The sequence below is a fragment of the Mobula birostris genome, chromosome 10 (genome assembly GCF_030028105.1).
Source record: "Mobula birostris isolate sMobBir1 chromosome 10, sMobBir1.hap1, whole genome shotgun sequence".
Classification (NCBI taxonomy): Eukaryota; Metazoa; Chordata; class Chondrichthyes; order Myliobatiformes; family Myliobatidae; genus Mobula; species Mobula birostris.
The window spans coordinates 104,654,499-104,667,169 of NC_092379.1; the positions used below are offsets into that span (position 1 = coordinate 104,654,499).

At 37.9% G+C, this 12,671-nt stretch overlaps 1 protein-coding gene across 1 annotated transcript in view; it reads right to left on the minus strand.

The window, feature by feature from the left end:
- Positions 1-10,978, minus strand: part of nlgn3a (neuroligin 3a) — a 294,352-nt gene extending 283,374 nt beyond the window's left edge. Inside the window, exon 1 of the mRNA XM_072270748.1 lies at positions 10,686-10,978. The gene's annotated coding sequence lies outside the window, so the exon portion shown is untranslated. The remainder of the gene's footprint in view (positions 1-10,685) is intronic.
- Positions 10,979-12,671: the final 1,693 nt, after the last annotated feature.

A 12,671-nucleotide genomic window follows, 5' to 3' on the forward strand; every position in this document is an offset into this window, starting at 1 on the left:
TCTTGGTGTTTCTATAGGAGGCCTTATGTCATTAGTTAGGATACTCCCCACTTTGTATCTATAGAGGTTTGTCAAAGTTTTTGGTGGCATGCCAAATCTAGGCAAAGTTCTAAGAAAGTAGAAGTCTTCTTTGTAATCATACTTATTTACTGGTCCCATGACAGATCTTCCGATATGATAATCAGCAAGATCCTTCTTTGCCCATTTTGACTTGATGTCATGATATTTTATGAGATCGGCTGTACTTGTTGAGAACTCCCAGGACCTCTCCACCCCATCCATTTGCTACTCTACTGTCATTTCAGGAGGGTAGAGTCAGTTCATCAATGTGGGTCTGGAGTCACGCAAAGTTCACACCAGCCAAAGATAGTTGAATTTCTTTCTCAATCCAGATGTGTCATTAACAGTTTATAAACTTCTCCATGTGTTAGCATACCAGAATTTCCAAGCCTGTTTAAAGCTATTACTGGCAATTTCCATTTTTAAAGAGCTCAATGTCATCATAATGCTGTCAGAGATGCAACTAAATAAATCTTCAAATAACATCACAGCCACAGATACTTCCAGTCAAGAGAAAATGTCTGGCAGAAAGACAGGAAAAAGCAGGGAAACATATTTGATAATATTGACAGAAACACTCATAATATCAAAGGTCTAGACCAGCAGTTCCCAATCACCGAGCCGCAAAGCATGAGCCACTGGGCTGCGAGGAAACGATATGAGTCAGCTGCACCTTTCCTCATTCCCTGTCATGCACTGTTGAACTTGAACATAGGGTCGCCAACTGTCCCGTATTTGCCAGGACATCCCATACATTGGGCTAAATTGGTTTGTCCCATACGGGACCGCCCTTGTCCCGTATATCCCCCACTAAGGTAGAGCATTCCTATGAAACCTTTTGTGCTGAAATGTCGTAAAGCGAAGAAGCAATTACCATTAATTGATATGGGAAAAATTTTTGAGCATTCCCAGACCCAAAAAAACCTACCAAATCATACCAAATAACACATAAAACCTAAAATAACACTAACATATAGTAAAAACTGGAATGATATGATAAATACATAGCCTATATAAAGTAGAAATAATGTATGTACAGTGTAGTTGGGAAGATAAGCCAAATCCGATCTGTGGGAAAAAAATCAGCACGTATGTGCATGCGCACACAGGTGCCTGCGTAAGTCTTCATGGTCATGGTAGTCTTTCTCGGGGTAAACCCAAGTGTCCCGTATTTGACTGCTACTTTTGTCCCTTATTTGGGAGTGATAAAGTTGGCAACCCTAACTGTAAAAGACATGTTGAGGTGAATTTAACCCTACTTTACACCCCCCCCCCCCCCGGTCGGCCGGTCCGCAAGAATATTGTCAATATTAAATCGGTCCATGGTGCAAAAAAGGTTGGAGACCCCTGGTCTAGACTAGGGGAGGCAATCATTTATGAGAGTGTGTACATAAATTGGTGAAATCCTATAAAAAATGTTCTTATGTGGTATGGTAATTTTCAGCATTGATTATCATTACTTAATGAATTAGTAACAATAGCGTTGGATTTTTTAAGGAAAAAAAGATGAGTCCCGTTGCTTATTTATCTCTATTAATTGTTTTACTATTAATAAAACAATAACAAAAGTATAAATAAATGAAGCACTTTAGAAAACCTGTTCAAAATTATTAATATTAATCTTTTTAAAAGACAATTGAAAATAACATCATTTCTAAATAGTATTATTTTGTAACTGTTTACCATCCAATTTCTGATGTGTACAACAGGTCTGCGAAGATTTCAAAAAGTTTCATCCAACATCGCCGGTTCTCGCAACTGTCTTCCTGGCGTGAGATATTTCCTATGAAAACATCTCACTGCTTTCTAGCTGTAAACAATAATTCACTGCTTCATTTAGCAGTAAAGATAATCATTATATATCTTTTTATTATCGGTGGGGTTGAAATAATTGGGGGGGGGGGCACTGCATGAAGCGCGCCAACAAGTGATTTGTGCAAATGTATCATCACCCCTGGCACTAGGGCTATTTTCGCAAGACTCATCAGAAATGTCAAAGTGGACCAGGAATGATAGAGTACTTAGCATAACTTTTAGAATATTGTGTTCAATTCTGGTTGCCTCATTACTGGAAGGATGTGTAAGATTTAGGAAGGGTGCAGAGGAGATTTACTAGGACACTGCCTGAATTACAGAGAATGTCTTATGAGGGAAGGTTGTCCAAGATGTGGCCTTTCTATTCAGATCAAAGGAGGATGATAGGTGACTTGATAAGATGATAAGAGGTGTAGTTAAAGCGGACAGCCAGTGACTTTTTCTCAGGGCAGCAACAGTTAATATGAGAGGGTATAATTTTAAGGTGATTGGAAACTATGGGGGGGATGTCAGAGGTAGGTCAAGGGATGATAAACACATGCAATGCATTGCCGGGGTGTTGGGAGAGGTAGATACATCAGGAACATTGAAAAACTCTTAGATAGGCACATGGATGAAAGAAAAATGGAAAGCTAAGTGGGATAGAAGGATTAGATTGATCTTGGTTAAGAGGTCAACACAAAATTGTGGGCCAAATGGTGTGTCCTGTGTTGTACTGTTCTATGTTCTATGTTCTATGACTTGTTATACGGTGTGAGCAGGCTATCCAAACAGGCAAGTGAAAGTTTGAAACGTGTTAAATATTTTAAGTTGTGCCATTGGGAAGCTGGGCCTGAAAACCAACATATAGAATGTACGTGGCTAAATTATGAATGGAATGGCATGCAGGATTGGAGAACATTTAGTGAGGCAAGTACTAAATGTTTGTAGTTACAAGAGACCAGTAATAACAACTAATATAATGAGAATGATCAATTAAGAACTTTGCAAAAATGAGCGAAACTATCATCATGATTTGTAATGTGTTATTCCTAAGCATATACAATAATTAGGTTCAGAAATACTACAGTTTGCAATAAAGCTTCAATTTAGACAATGTAATAGTGGAAATTCATTGTATTTCTGATTTTGGATAGTTTCATTGCTCTAGGCCCACCAATGCTACTAGCCTAACTGTGGACAATGGTAGCAAAGATTGGTTAAGGCAGGTTACCCCTTTGCTTTACTTCTGCAATAGTTGCAAAATCTTGGAGCTAATGTTGCAATTTTATAGATGCAACCAAAGGAAACCGAAACAACAAGCCAAGGAAGAAAATGAAGTGAAGTGAGCAAAGAGGGAATTAAATTTAGAAAATGAGAGAGTTTGGCGTGTAGAGGAGTTTCAGGAAATCCTTAGAAAGTAGTCTAGACAGCTGAAGGTGTGGTTGCTAATGCTGGGATGAAGGAAGTGGTGAATTGACAGAAGATCAGCAATAGAAGAACAAATTAGTTTTTCAACAGTTGTAATGTTGGAAAATATTACAAAGCAATAAGCAGCAAGAAAATAAAGGGATTTACATATTTGCATGAGAACTTTTAATTCAAGCTATAGAGCAAAAAGGTTGGCTACCACAAAATATTAAACAGGCCCCAGAACATGCCACAATTAACCTCTGCTACCATTGTCTTCATAAGGAAATTGACGGGTTGGGGATATTGGTGATGACGTGGTAGATGAAATTAATCAGCCAACAGAGCCCCTTCATAATTGAGTACAGTCATAGAGCAATGAGTTTTCAACATTATATTGGCTAACTAAAGGCTTTAGGCCACATGGTGTTTCTTGCAAACTGTAGTAATTCTAAGTCTACTTCTAATTATTACATATGCCTTAGGAATAAAACATTGCAAATCATCGCCATTATCTTCTTCATTATTACAAAACTTAATTAATCGTTCTAATTATAAAATTTGCTATTACTAGTCTCTTATTACAACAAACTTTTTATCAGTCCTTATTATAAACAAATGTTATTAGAAACCCCTTCTGTAATATCTCTTGTCCCAATCCTCTATGTACAATAGGTTTCCCTCAGCTCTGACTTATAAACAACCATATTCAGACAAGCAGCTTGGAAAAGAAATATACCAATTCTTGCCGTGAATTTCTTTAAGGTTTCTCTATGTACAATAGCTTTACAAGAAAACTATCAAATAGACCACAAGCTGTACAACAAATTACAAATCAGATGAATTTAAATATCCATACTAGCTGGCATTCAATTATATAAGACATACCAAGATACTATGGATACAAGGGTGGAGGGTGCACAACAATTATTGCAGACAGGAGAAACCGCTTGTATTGCGATTATACTCCAAATATTAGGGATATATGGGAGGAATACAAATACCAGGAGGAACTGGGAATACTGCAGCATTGTTGGTTTTATGTCAATGTTGACAAAGCATTAAGTAACTATAATCTGGAAGAAAATTAGCAGTCACTTGAACAAGCATACAAAGATAATTGTTGACCTGTACAGATTATGTAAAGGAAATTTGTATTTAATGAACATGATTGAAGTTTTTGATGACATAACACAGAAGGGATGAGACTAATGCAGTTGGTGTTGTGTGCATAAGCGTTCAATAAAGATAACACAAAAAAATAAAACAAGTGTGATAAAAGGGGTTGGAGCAAAAATGGTTAAGGAATGGAAATTGTTTCCCCAGTTGAAGAGATTTGTAGAGTGGCATTCCCCAAGATTCAGTATCAAGACCACTATTGTTTTTGCATTACACTAATGATATACTGGACTATACATGGAGTAATTTAAAAATCTGTAGTCAACAAGTTACTGACTTCAAGATGACACTGACAGGCTGATAGAATGATAAACTCATGGCAGATGAAATTCAATGCAGAAAAATATGAAGCGATAAATTCTAGTAGGGAGAATGGGGAAAACCTGTTCATAGTGTAATTAAACCAGATTGGTAGGAGAAATAATCAATACTATGAGACTTAGGAGGTTCTTGCACATACCATATTAAGAATCTACTCCAAATACATAGGGCATAGGGAAATTTTAAAATAGTAGAATTTTAAAGAAAATGATTTTGGAAGAAAGAAAACTGGGAATGATAGTTGTACAAATCTTTAAATGTGATTGGGTAGATTGTCAGGCCTTATGGCATCCTGGTCTTAATAAAGAGAGGCATTGTTTTGAAACTTGTCTTTAGTTATTATCATTAATTGTACAATATGGATACTTAGTGGTACACTTCCAAAATTTAGTTCTGTTAAGATCTATGAAACCAAACTTCAAAACCAGGATACAATATATAGCTGATAATCTATCCACATCAATGTGTGAGGTTTTTTTTTGCTCAAGTACAGAAGCTTTGAAATTATATTAGATCTATATAATGCATTTGTTCAGCCCGTTTGGAGTATCTGACAGAATTCAAAACCATGCCTTTCGAAGAATCAGAATGTTATGGAGAAAGCACAGAATTTTTTGAGGGAGAGGGGTTATGATTGTGTGGACAGTCTGGAGAACCACTGATAGTTTTCATCAGAGCAGAGGTGGTTGATTAGAAATTTGACCGAGATGTTGAAATCAAGGGTATTCAAACATACTGACAATTGGAGGAACGTGCAATAACGTTCAGAAGTTCAAGAGCTGCAGGTACATGTTGTTTTGATACTCCATCATATAAAATATATCCAAACATTAAAAAATTGCCATGTTGTATCTAATTATTGCTAGAGTCAAAGGCTTTTTGGAGATTGGAACTTACTTTATTAGTAGTGATTTTTAATATTAGCTGGATCTAAGATTGCAGTTTATTATGCAAAACACTTTGTAACAAGTTATCCATCAGAATATGAATATTTAGGGAGAACAATATTTCATGAAATATCAAAAATAGCTTCAGTTGTTCTATGAGCTCCATTAATTAACACAGAAATCAGTGTCTGTCAGCTGATTATGCATGATTTTCATACGGTTTTCTTAATTTTTCTGATCTGAAGGATGTGCAGTTAAAAGCTTATTATGATTCACTTGTGGCAAAGCTTCAAGTTGCTCACTTTGTAGTGAGTGAACAATGAACTGCACCTAAGACAAAGTGACTTGGCACCTTTAACTATGAACACAAATTCTCTCTCCCATTTAGGCGTAAAACCTCTGTATGAAAACTTTATGTTTCTTACAATTCTATGATGTCATTTTCATGAACAAAATTAATGTGGAACTACTAACACGAATATCTTATGAATAGTAAGCATAGATTGCAACCCATAAGCAGCAGAAAAATGGCACACCATTCATCACAACGGCTCAACACAACCTATGTGCCAGTACTGCCTACCTACTGCCTCTTTAAGGCATAATGTAAGCTGCTACAAGCATTGTATATTTTCTCGGGTAGCAAGGTTAGAGAGACCTATGCACAGGACATCATAGCCATCTTACCCTTGTCCAACCCAGATATATATGTAATGAAATTAGAGCATCCAAGAAGGAGTTTGAAACCTACATCTCAACCTGTTCAGCCAATCTGATAAAAATCATGAAGGATTTAGTTTAAATGTTTCCAGTGTCTAAAGGGCACAGGTTTGAGATGGTTGACAAGGGAACCAAAGGCAACATGAGGGAAAACAATCTAAAGTAATTGGCTACCAGGGTTTGAAATGTACTGCTTGATAGGGTGATGTCTACAGGTTCTTGGTGGCATTCAAAAAGGAATTGGCCAAACACTTGAAACAAGTGAAATGCTGTGACTACTCAGAATGTTCTTGCCATGTGCTAAACTCGAAGGATATATGCTCTTTGTTGATTTACACCCTAGTGGAGAATGCTGTGAATATAAAAGAGGAATGGAAGCAAAGCAAATTTCAAAGGCATGAAAACATTTAAAATGTTATGGGTAGGGACTTTTGACACCAAATATTGGAGAAAGGGAGATTATTATTTCATCTCCCAGACAAGCCTTTATGATAGAGGAAGACTTGCCTCCTCTCCAATTCCATGAGTTTTGAGCATCAGATGAAGCCAATATGACCTGCAGGTGGAGGAGGGGGTTCTAGGGAACACAAGTAGGTGGCTAGCTGGAAAAATGCTACATTCCTTGCAGCATTTTAGCTAGTCTTCAGTGTGTTCTCAACCCAGGAGTTTTAAGTTCTCAATACCATCAAAGACCATGGATAGCAATAGGAACTGTTATTTATCTTTAAATTTCATTCAAATAAGGTTTATTCCATCTCCTTATAAATCTGATTCTTTTCTCAATTATCAACAACAGTTTGGTATGTTGTCTGATGTCTGCTAATATGATGAGCCTGATGAAATAAGTGTGAAAAATAAACGGAACTTTTTAGACTATACCTGAAGATATATTTAATTAAAAACTGGATTAATCTACAATTCACATTCATATGCAGCACAATTTTCTATTTCTTACAGCAAATATTTCAGCCAAATATTTCTGATGGTTTCCTTGACAGAGCTATGAAAACAGCTGCCAACCAGTGATCCGAATATTGGACATCATCAACAATTTACAAAATCCTTTTTTCTTTGGACCAGTTCTCTTGAGTTTACTGAAAGTTGAAATTCTTACTGATATGTGCACCCATTCAATGTTGGCACACTGCTACCTCGTCCAGAAGATGACTTTTCATATATGAATAAAGAGAATATGTTTTAGTGGGCTATTTGTCAACGAGGAATTTCACAGCTGAACTCAACCTAATATTTATCACATACATGCCCCTGCCAGCAGAGGTCACTGAATGGCAATCTCCATCATAAATGCTAATTGAATTTACCCTGCCCTACCCAATGATACCAAGGCCAAAGCCCGTATACTTATTGCATCCTGCCTGAATTGCAATAAATCTACACAGACAAGAGATTGAACCTTGAACTTTGTATCTTATGTGATTTAAACTATGAGCATGCTTAATTTTCAAAAAATATATATAATTTTTGAAATTCAACTGGTAATTAACATCTATGGCCACCTATTCTAGAAGGAAGACCTCTAATTTTGATCTTGTCACCTTGTCACTTGCACAGACCCAGATTGGAGATGCTTATGTTTGTCAGCGAGTGGAATGTGGTGTAGCTGAGACTTTGTCTTTTCCGTTTGACTCCAGCAGATTGAAATTCACATAACAGCGGCTGTCACTCATACAGCCACTTCCATCAGTGTACACAATTTTCTATGCAGTGCTTATATTAATATTTCAGCAAAAAAGCTGCAGACTGAATCTGCTGACAACTGAATGACATTTGTTGACTAAAGACTTATTCAATTAGCAGAAGCAATTGGATTTTGGGATATCTCAGGCTCTCCTCTCAAAAGTAAACTGCACAGAAGTCATTCTGATGTAAATATTAACTTAGTATGTATAGGAAAGAGGCAGATCATTGAGCCTTAAACTTACTCTACCGTTCAATTAAATTGTAGCAAATTTGTACCACAGATCTGTTCTCTCATCTTTGATCCATATCCTTTTTTACCCACACATACAAAAAAAATCTTAATCTTATAATATTCAAATAACTGAGTATCCATAGAATTATGAGAGTGAATTCTAGATTTCCTTTGCCCTCTTTGTGTGATCTTGATTCCACTCCTAAACGACTAGCTTTGATTTTAAAGTGTTGCATGCTTGTTCCAGGATACCCACCAGAGGGAAATGCATTTCTCTGCCCACCCTATTAAATTCACTTAAGTAGCTTGAGTTTGTCACTTCTTTCACTGCAATGTTTTAGTAAAATCATATTCACTGAGAATAAAACATAAACTACTGGAAAATTCCGGCAGGTTGAGTTACAAGTGTGGAGGCAAAGGGATGGTTCATGTTTCAGATTCAGATCCTGCAACAGGAACCACTATTCTTCACTAACAATAAAATAGAAGTCAGAATCATAACCAATTAAGTACAGTTGAAACTAGGTAGGCAGATCCTCACATGTATTCTTCTTTGAAAAGTACAACGCTTACCCAAAAATGTAAAATACAAGCCTTATGTATATTTGCATATAGAAACACATACATACAGACTGACACTTATAAGACCATTCATGCAAACATTTCTGTGCAATTTTGATAACTGGATAATAAAATAGAATGAAAAATAACTTCTTTTCAATAAAGTTTAAAAGATGCAAAATGAACTTTTCACCCACGCCATGAATGAACTAGGATTGAACAATTTATGAATTATTAGCATTTTCCATTATCAGAGTAAAAGAATACAAACTTAAAATTAGACAGTTGGCAAAGACATTATAAATTATACAATTCAGAATCTGATGGAGAAAGGTCACTGAGCATAGTGTGTCTAGCATCATTTCATAATAAGACCTGGAGAAAGAAAACATACTTTTTTCTACAAAAATGTCCCTTTTCAAATTCTCACAATGCACAGCAATGTACAAACTACTACATGACGGACATTTAGGTACCACATGAAGGAAGGCAGTCTTTTGTTTAATGGAAAGTATAAAGCTATTTTCAGAGGGAACTGATGCTCCTTTTTTAAAAAAATACATTTCTGTTCTCATCCTCTGATATGCAGCAGAAAGCCCTCCAGTTCTGAAAGGGTTAGTGATTTTGCTGCTCAGATGCAGTGCCTGGATGTTTGGTGGTTTCTATTGAATGGGATCTGTTTAAAGCAGCAGGGATTCCAGTTAGAGCCAGCCTACGAGACCCGAATATGAATAGGAGAAAACAGCTCACAAATACCACCCTAAACACTTTCAAGAAGAGGGAAAGATTCACACATCATGCAAGGTTTTGAAGTCATGGTGATGAGGGTGTAGAGATGAGGAAGGTTGTGGGGTGGGGGATGTTGCTGAGGGGAGTCTACTGGAGACTAACTAACTGAATGCACTGTAACCAATTAATCTTCAACATTCAGTATCATTCAGATTATTAGCCTAGCAAAGCTAAAATCAGATGAGAGTTTAAGCCTATCAAATTCACACCCAACTCAAGTAGAAATTACACACAAACAAGGTAAGCAGCAAACTGAATAGGTCTTTCTACCTGCAAGCAGAGCTAGATATTCAAACAATATTATAATTATTGATCTCAAAGTTTGGTCTATCAAATAAAATAAATCATTAACGGTATCAATAAATGCACTTCTGCTTTCAACTTACACACACACACACACTTGGCTGGACTCAATCTCCATGACAACTGCTAGCCTGGTGATCCTCTCTCTCTCTCTCTCTCTCTCTCTGTCTCTCTCTCTTTCCCTCTCTCTCCATCTATCTTTTTCTCACTCACTCTTTCTCTCTTTCTCTCTATGATGATCACTTATGATGATGCATTCAAACAAATTATATAAAACAATTTTGAGAACTGCAAAAAAGATTATATAAGAGCAAACAGGAAACTCGGAGTAACACAGAAAGATCTCAATTAAGCCTAAAGAAATTCTAAATATATTTGCATCAGCACCGAAGCAGACTTGGTACTAATTCCTTCAAAAATACAGCACCAGAAGAATACAAAGATCATCTTCTTCCCTCGAAATCTAAACAAATTTCTCGCAGATAACGTTTGATTTTCGGTTGAATGTTGTTATTAGTTTTGTACAAACAAGGGTACATTAATGCTGAAAGAAGAGGTAGCAGACAACTGCAGAGGGGAGAAGATTCCCGGAGACAGGGAGGACGGAAGGCTTGAGCTAAATCACAGAGAGACAGCAGAACTAAATGATGGAGCTCTTGAGTGAGTGCAGGATGTCCTCTCACCGCTCGCATCACCTAAGCTTGCCGATCCACCTCGAGCACTCTTACCTGGGGCTGGGAGGGTCTCATCACTGGCCTGGGGCTGAGCAGCTTCCCCACTGCTCCCGGTCCGTGTCCATATCCCAGGGCTGATGGTGCGCTTCCTGCGCTCCGATGTGACTGTCGAGCCGGTTCGACCGCTGCCTCTCCCTTCGCCGCTGCTCCGTTCCCTGCAAGGGTGGGGGAAGAGAGCGGTGGGGGAAGGGGGAGTGTGTGTGTGTGTGTGTGTATGTGTGTGTGTGTGTGTGTGTGTGTCTGTGTGTGTGTGTGTGTGTGCGCGCGTGTGTGTGTGTGTGTGTGTGTATATGTGTGTGTGTGTGTGTGTGTGTGTGTGTGTGTGTTGGGGGGTGGGGGGTTTACACAGGAGCGTGCCGCGTACTCGAGCAATGCGCGTCCACGGCCATAGGCGACGTGTCCTGAATTATGTCAGGCTGGAAGGAGTTGTGAGAGATGCAGAATAGTGAAGGAGATATATCCATCATACTGCCTGCCCATCACTCAGCCTCAACGCAAAACTCCAAACAACGTTCGATATTTCGTATTCGAACGGTCAGCTTTCCAAATGATGCATCATCGATTTCCCGGAGCTTAAAACAGGGCAGCAAGGTTAAAAACGAGGGTCAGAATATAGTGGTGAGGTTAGATGCTGGGAACAAGATTCCCAGCCTGGAATAACCATGGTCCAGGTGTGAATGGTCTGTTACAATTTGTAGCGTGCCCTGTTAGTTAGATCCTGTCCCGAATCCTCGCCCTTCAGATCCAAATATATTTGCCCACAAGTTGTTGGGAGTGCGAACTGTCATCGGCGGCGTGGAAGGCGGCGGAGCGCCAAGCACCATAGTCAATGCAAGAATGGGCAATCTGATTCCCTCATTTATTACATGAACAAATAGCACAAAGGGGCAAAGTGATAAATTATTAGCAAAGTGGGCACAGAATAAATAAAGTAAAGGCAAAGAATATTGGGCTTCAAAAAATAACGGAATGGAAAATTGAAATAAAACTATTCAAAATCTGGACAGAAAAAATACTGTAATTTTGGTTCACTTGAACTTCAGGAATAAAAATCTTAAAAAAAAGACTACTCAGAAAAAAATAACTACAGATGCTGAAAAGCTCTTAACTTCATAACTTACCGGGTATGACTTTGCCCGATTGTCTACTTGCACTGAACTTCCTCACCATCTGTAACACTTTCTCTCGCTACTACCATCGAGGCGGGTGTACCGAAGCGTTAGAGCATTCGCCATTGCTCTTAACTGATTCTACGACCTGCAAACTCACTTCAAGGACTCTTTACTCCTCATGTTCTCAATATTATGATTTTGCTCTATTTTTTACAGTTTGTCTTCTTTTGCATATTGGTTGTCAGTCGCTGTCAGTTTATGCCTAGTCTTTTGTAATTTCCATTGCATTTCTTTTTTTTTCCCCTGTAAATGCCTGTAAGGGAATCAATCTCGAGGTAGCATATGTTAACATATATGTACTTTGATAATACGTTTACTTTGAACTTTGATCAGCGTTTTTTTCCAGTGCACTGACGTGAGGAAATGACGTGTATGGATGGAATGCAAAACAATTTTATTACTGAGCCTCAGTACATGTGACAATAATGAACCAATTAGGTGGGAAAGCTCAGCAGGTCAGGCAGCATTTGTGGAGAGAGGGTCGTGAGATTCAGTCATTGACCTGAAATGTTACTTTTGAATATTTTCAGTATTTTTTTGTGTTTTACTAAAATGTAGGATTAAATGGTAATCAATGTGCACACAAAACAACATCATGAAAGGTATCTGACAATGTGCTGCCAAATTCACGAGGCTAATAACACGTAGGTACAAATCATTGCCGTGGGAAGATTTACAATTCATGAGATAGTTCCTCTTCATGCAAATTGCTGGGCAATTCACACGTCAATAGGGGCATGCACCATTAAACTTATTTTTTGGCTGTAACTCCCGGGTCACTGTTGCCCTTAATAATTTATACAGAATT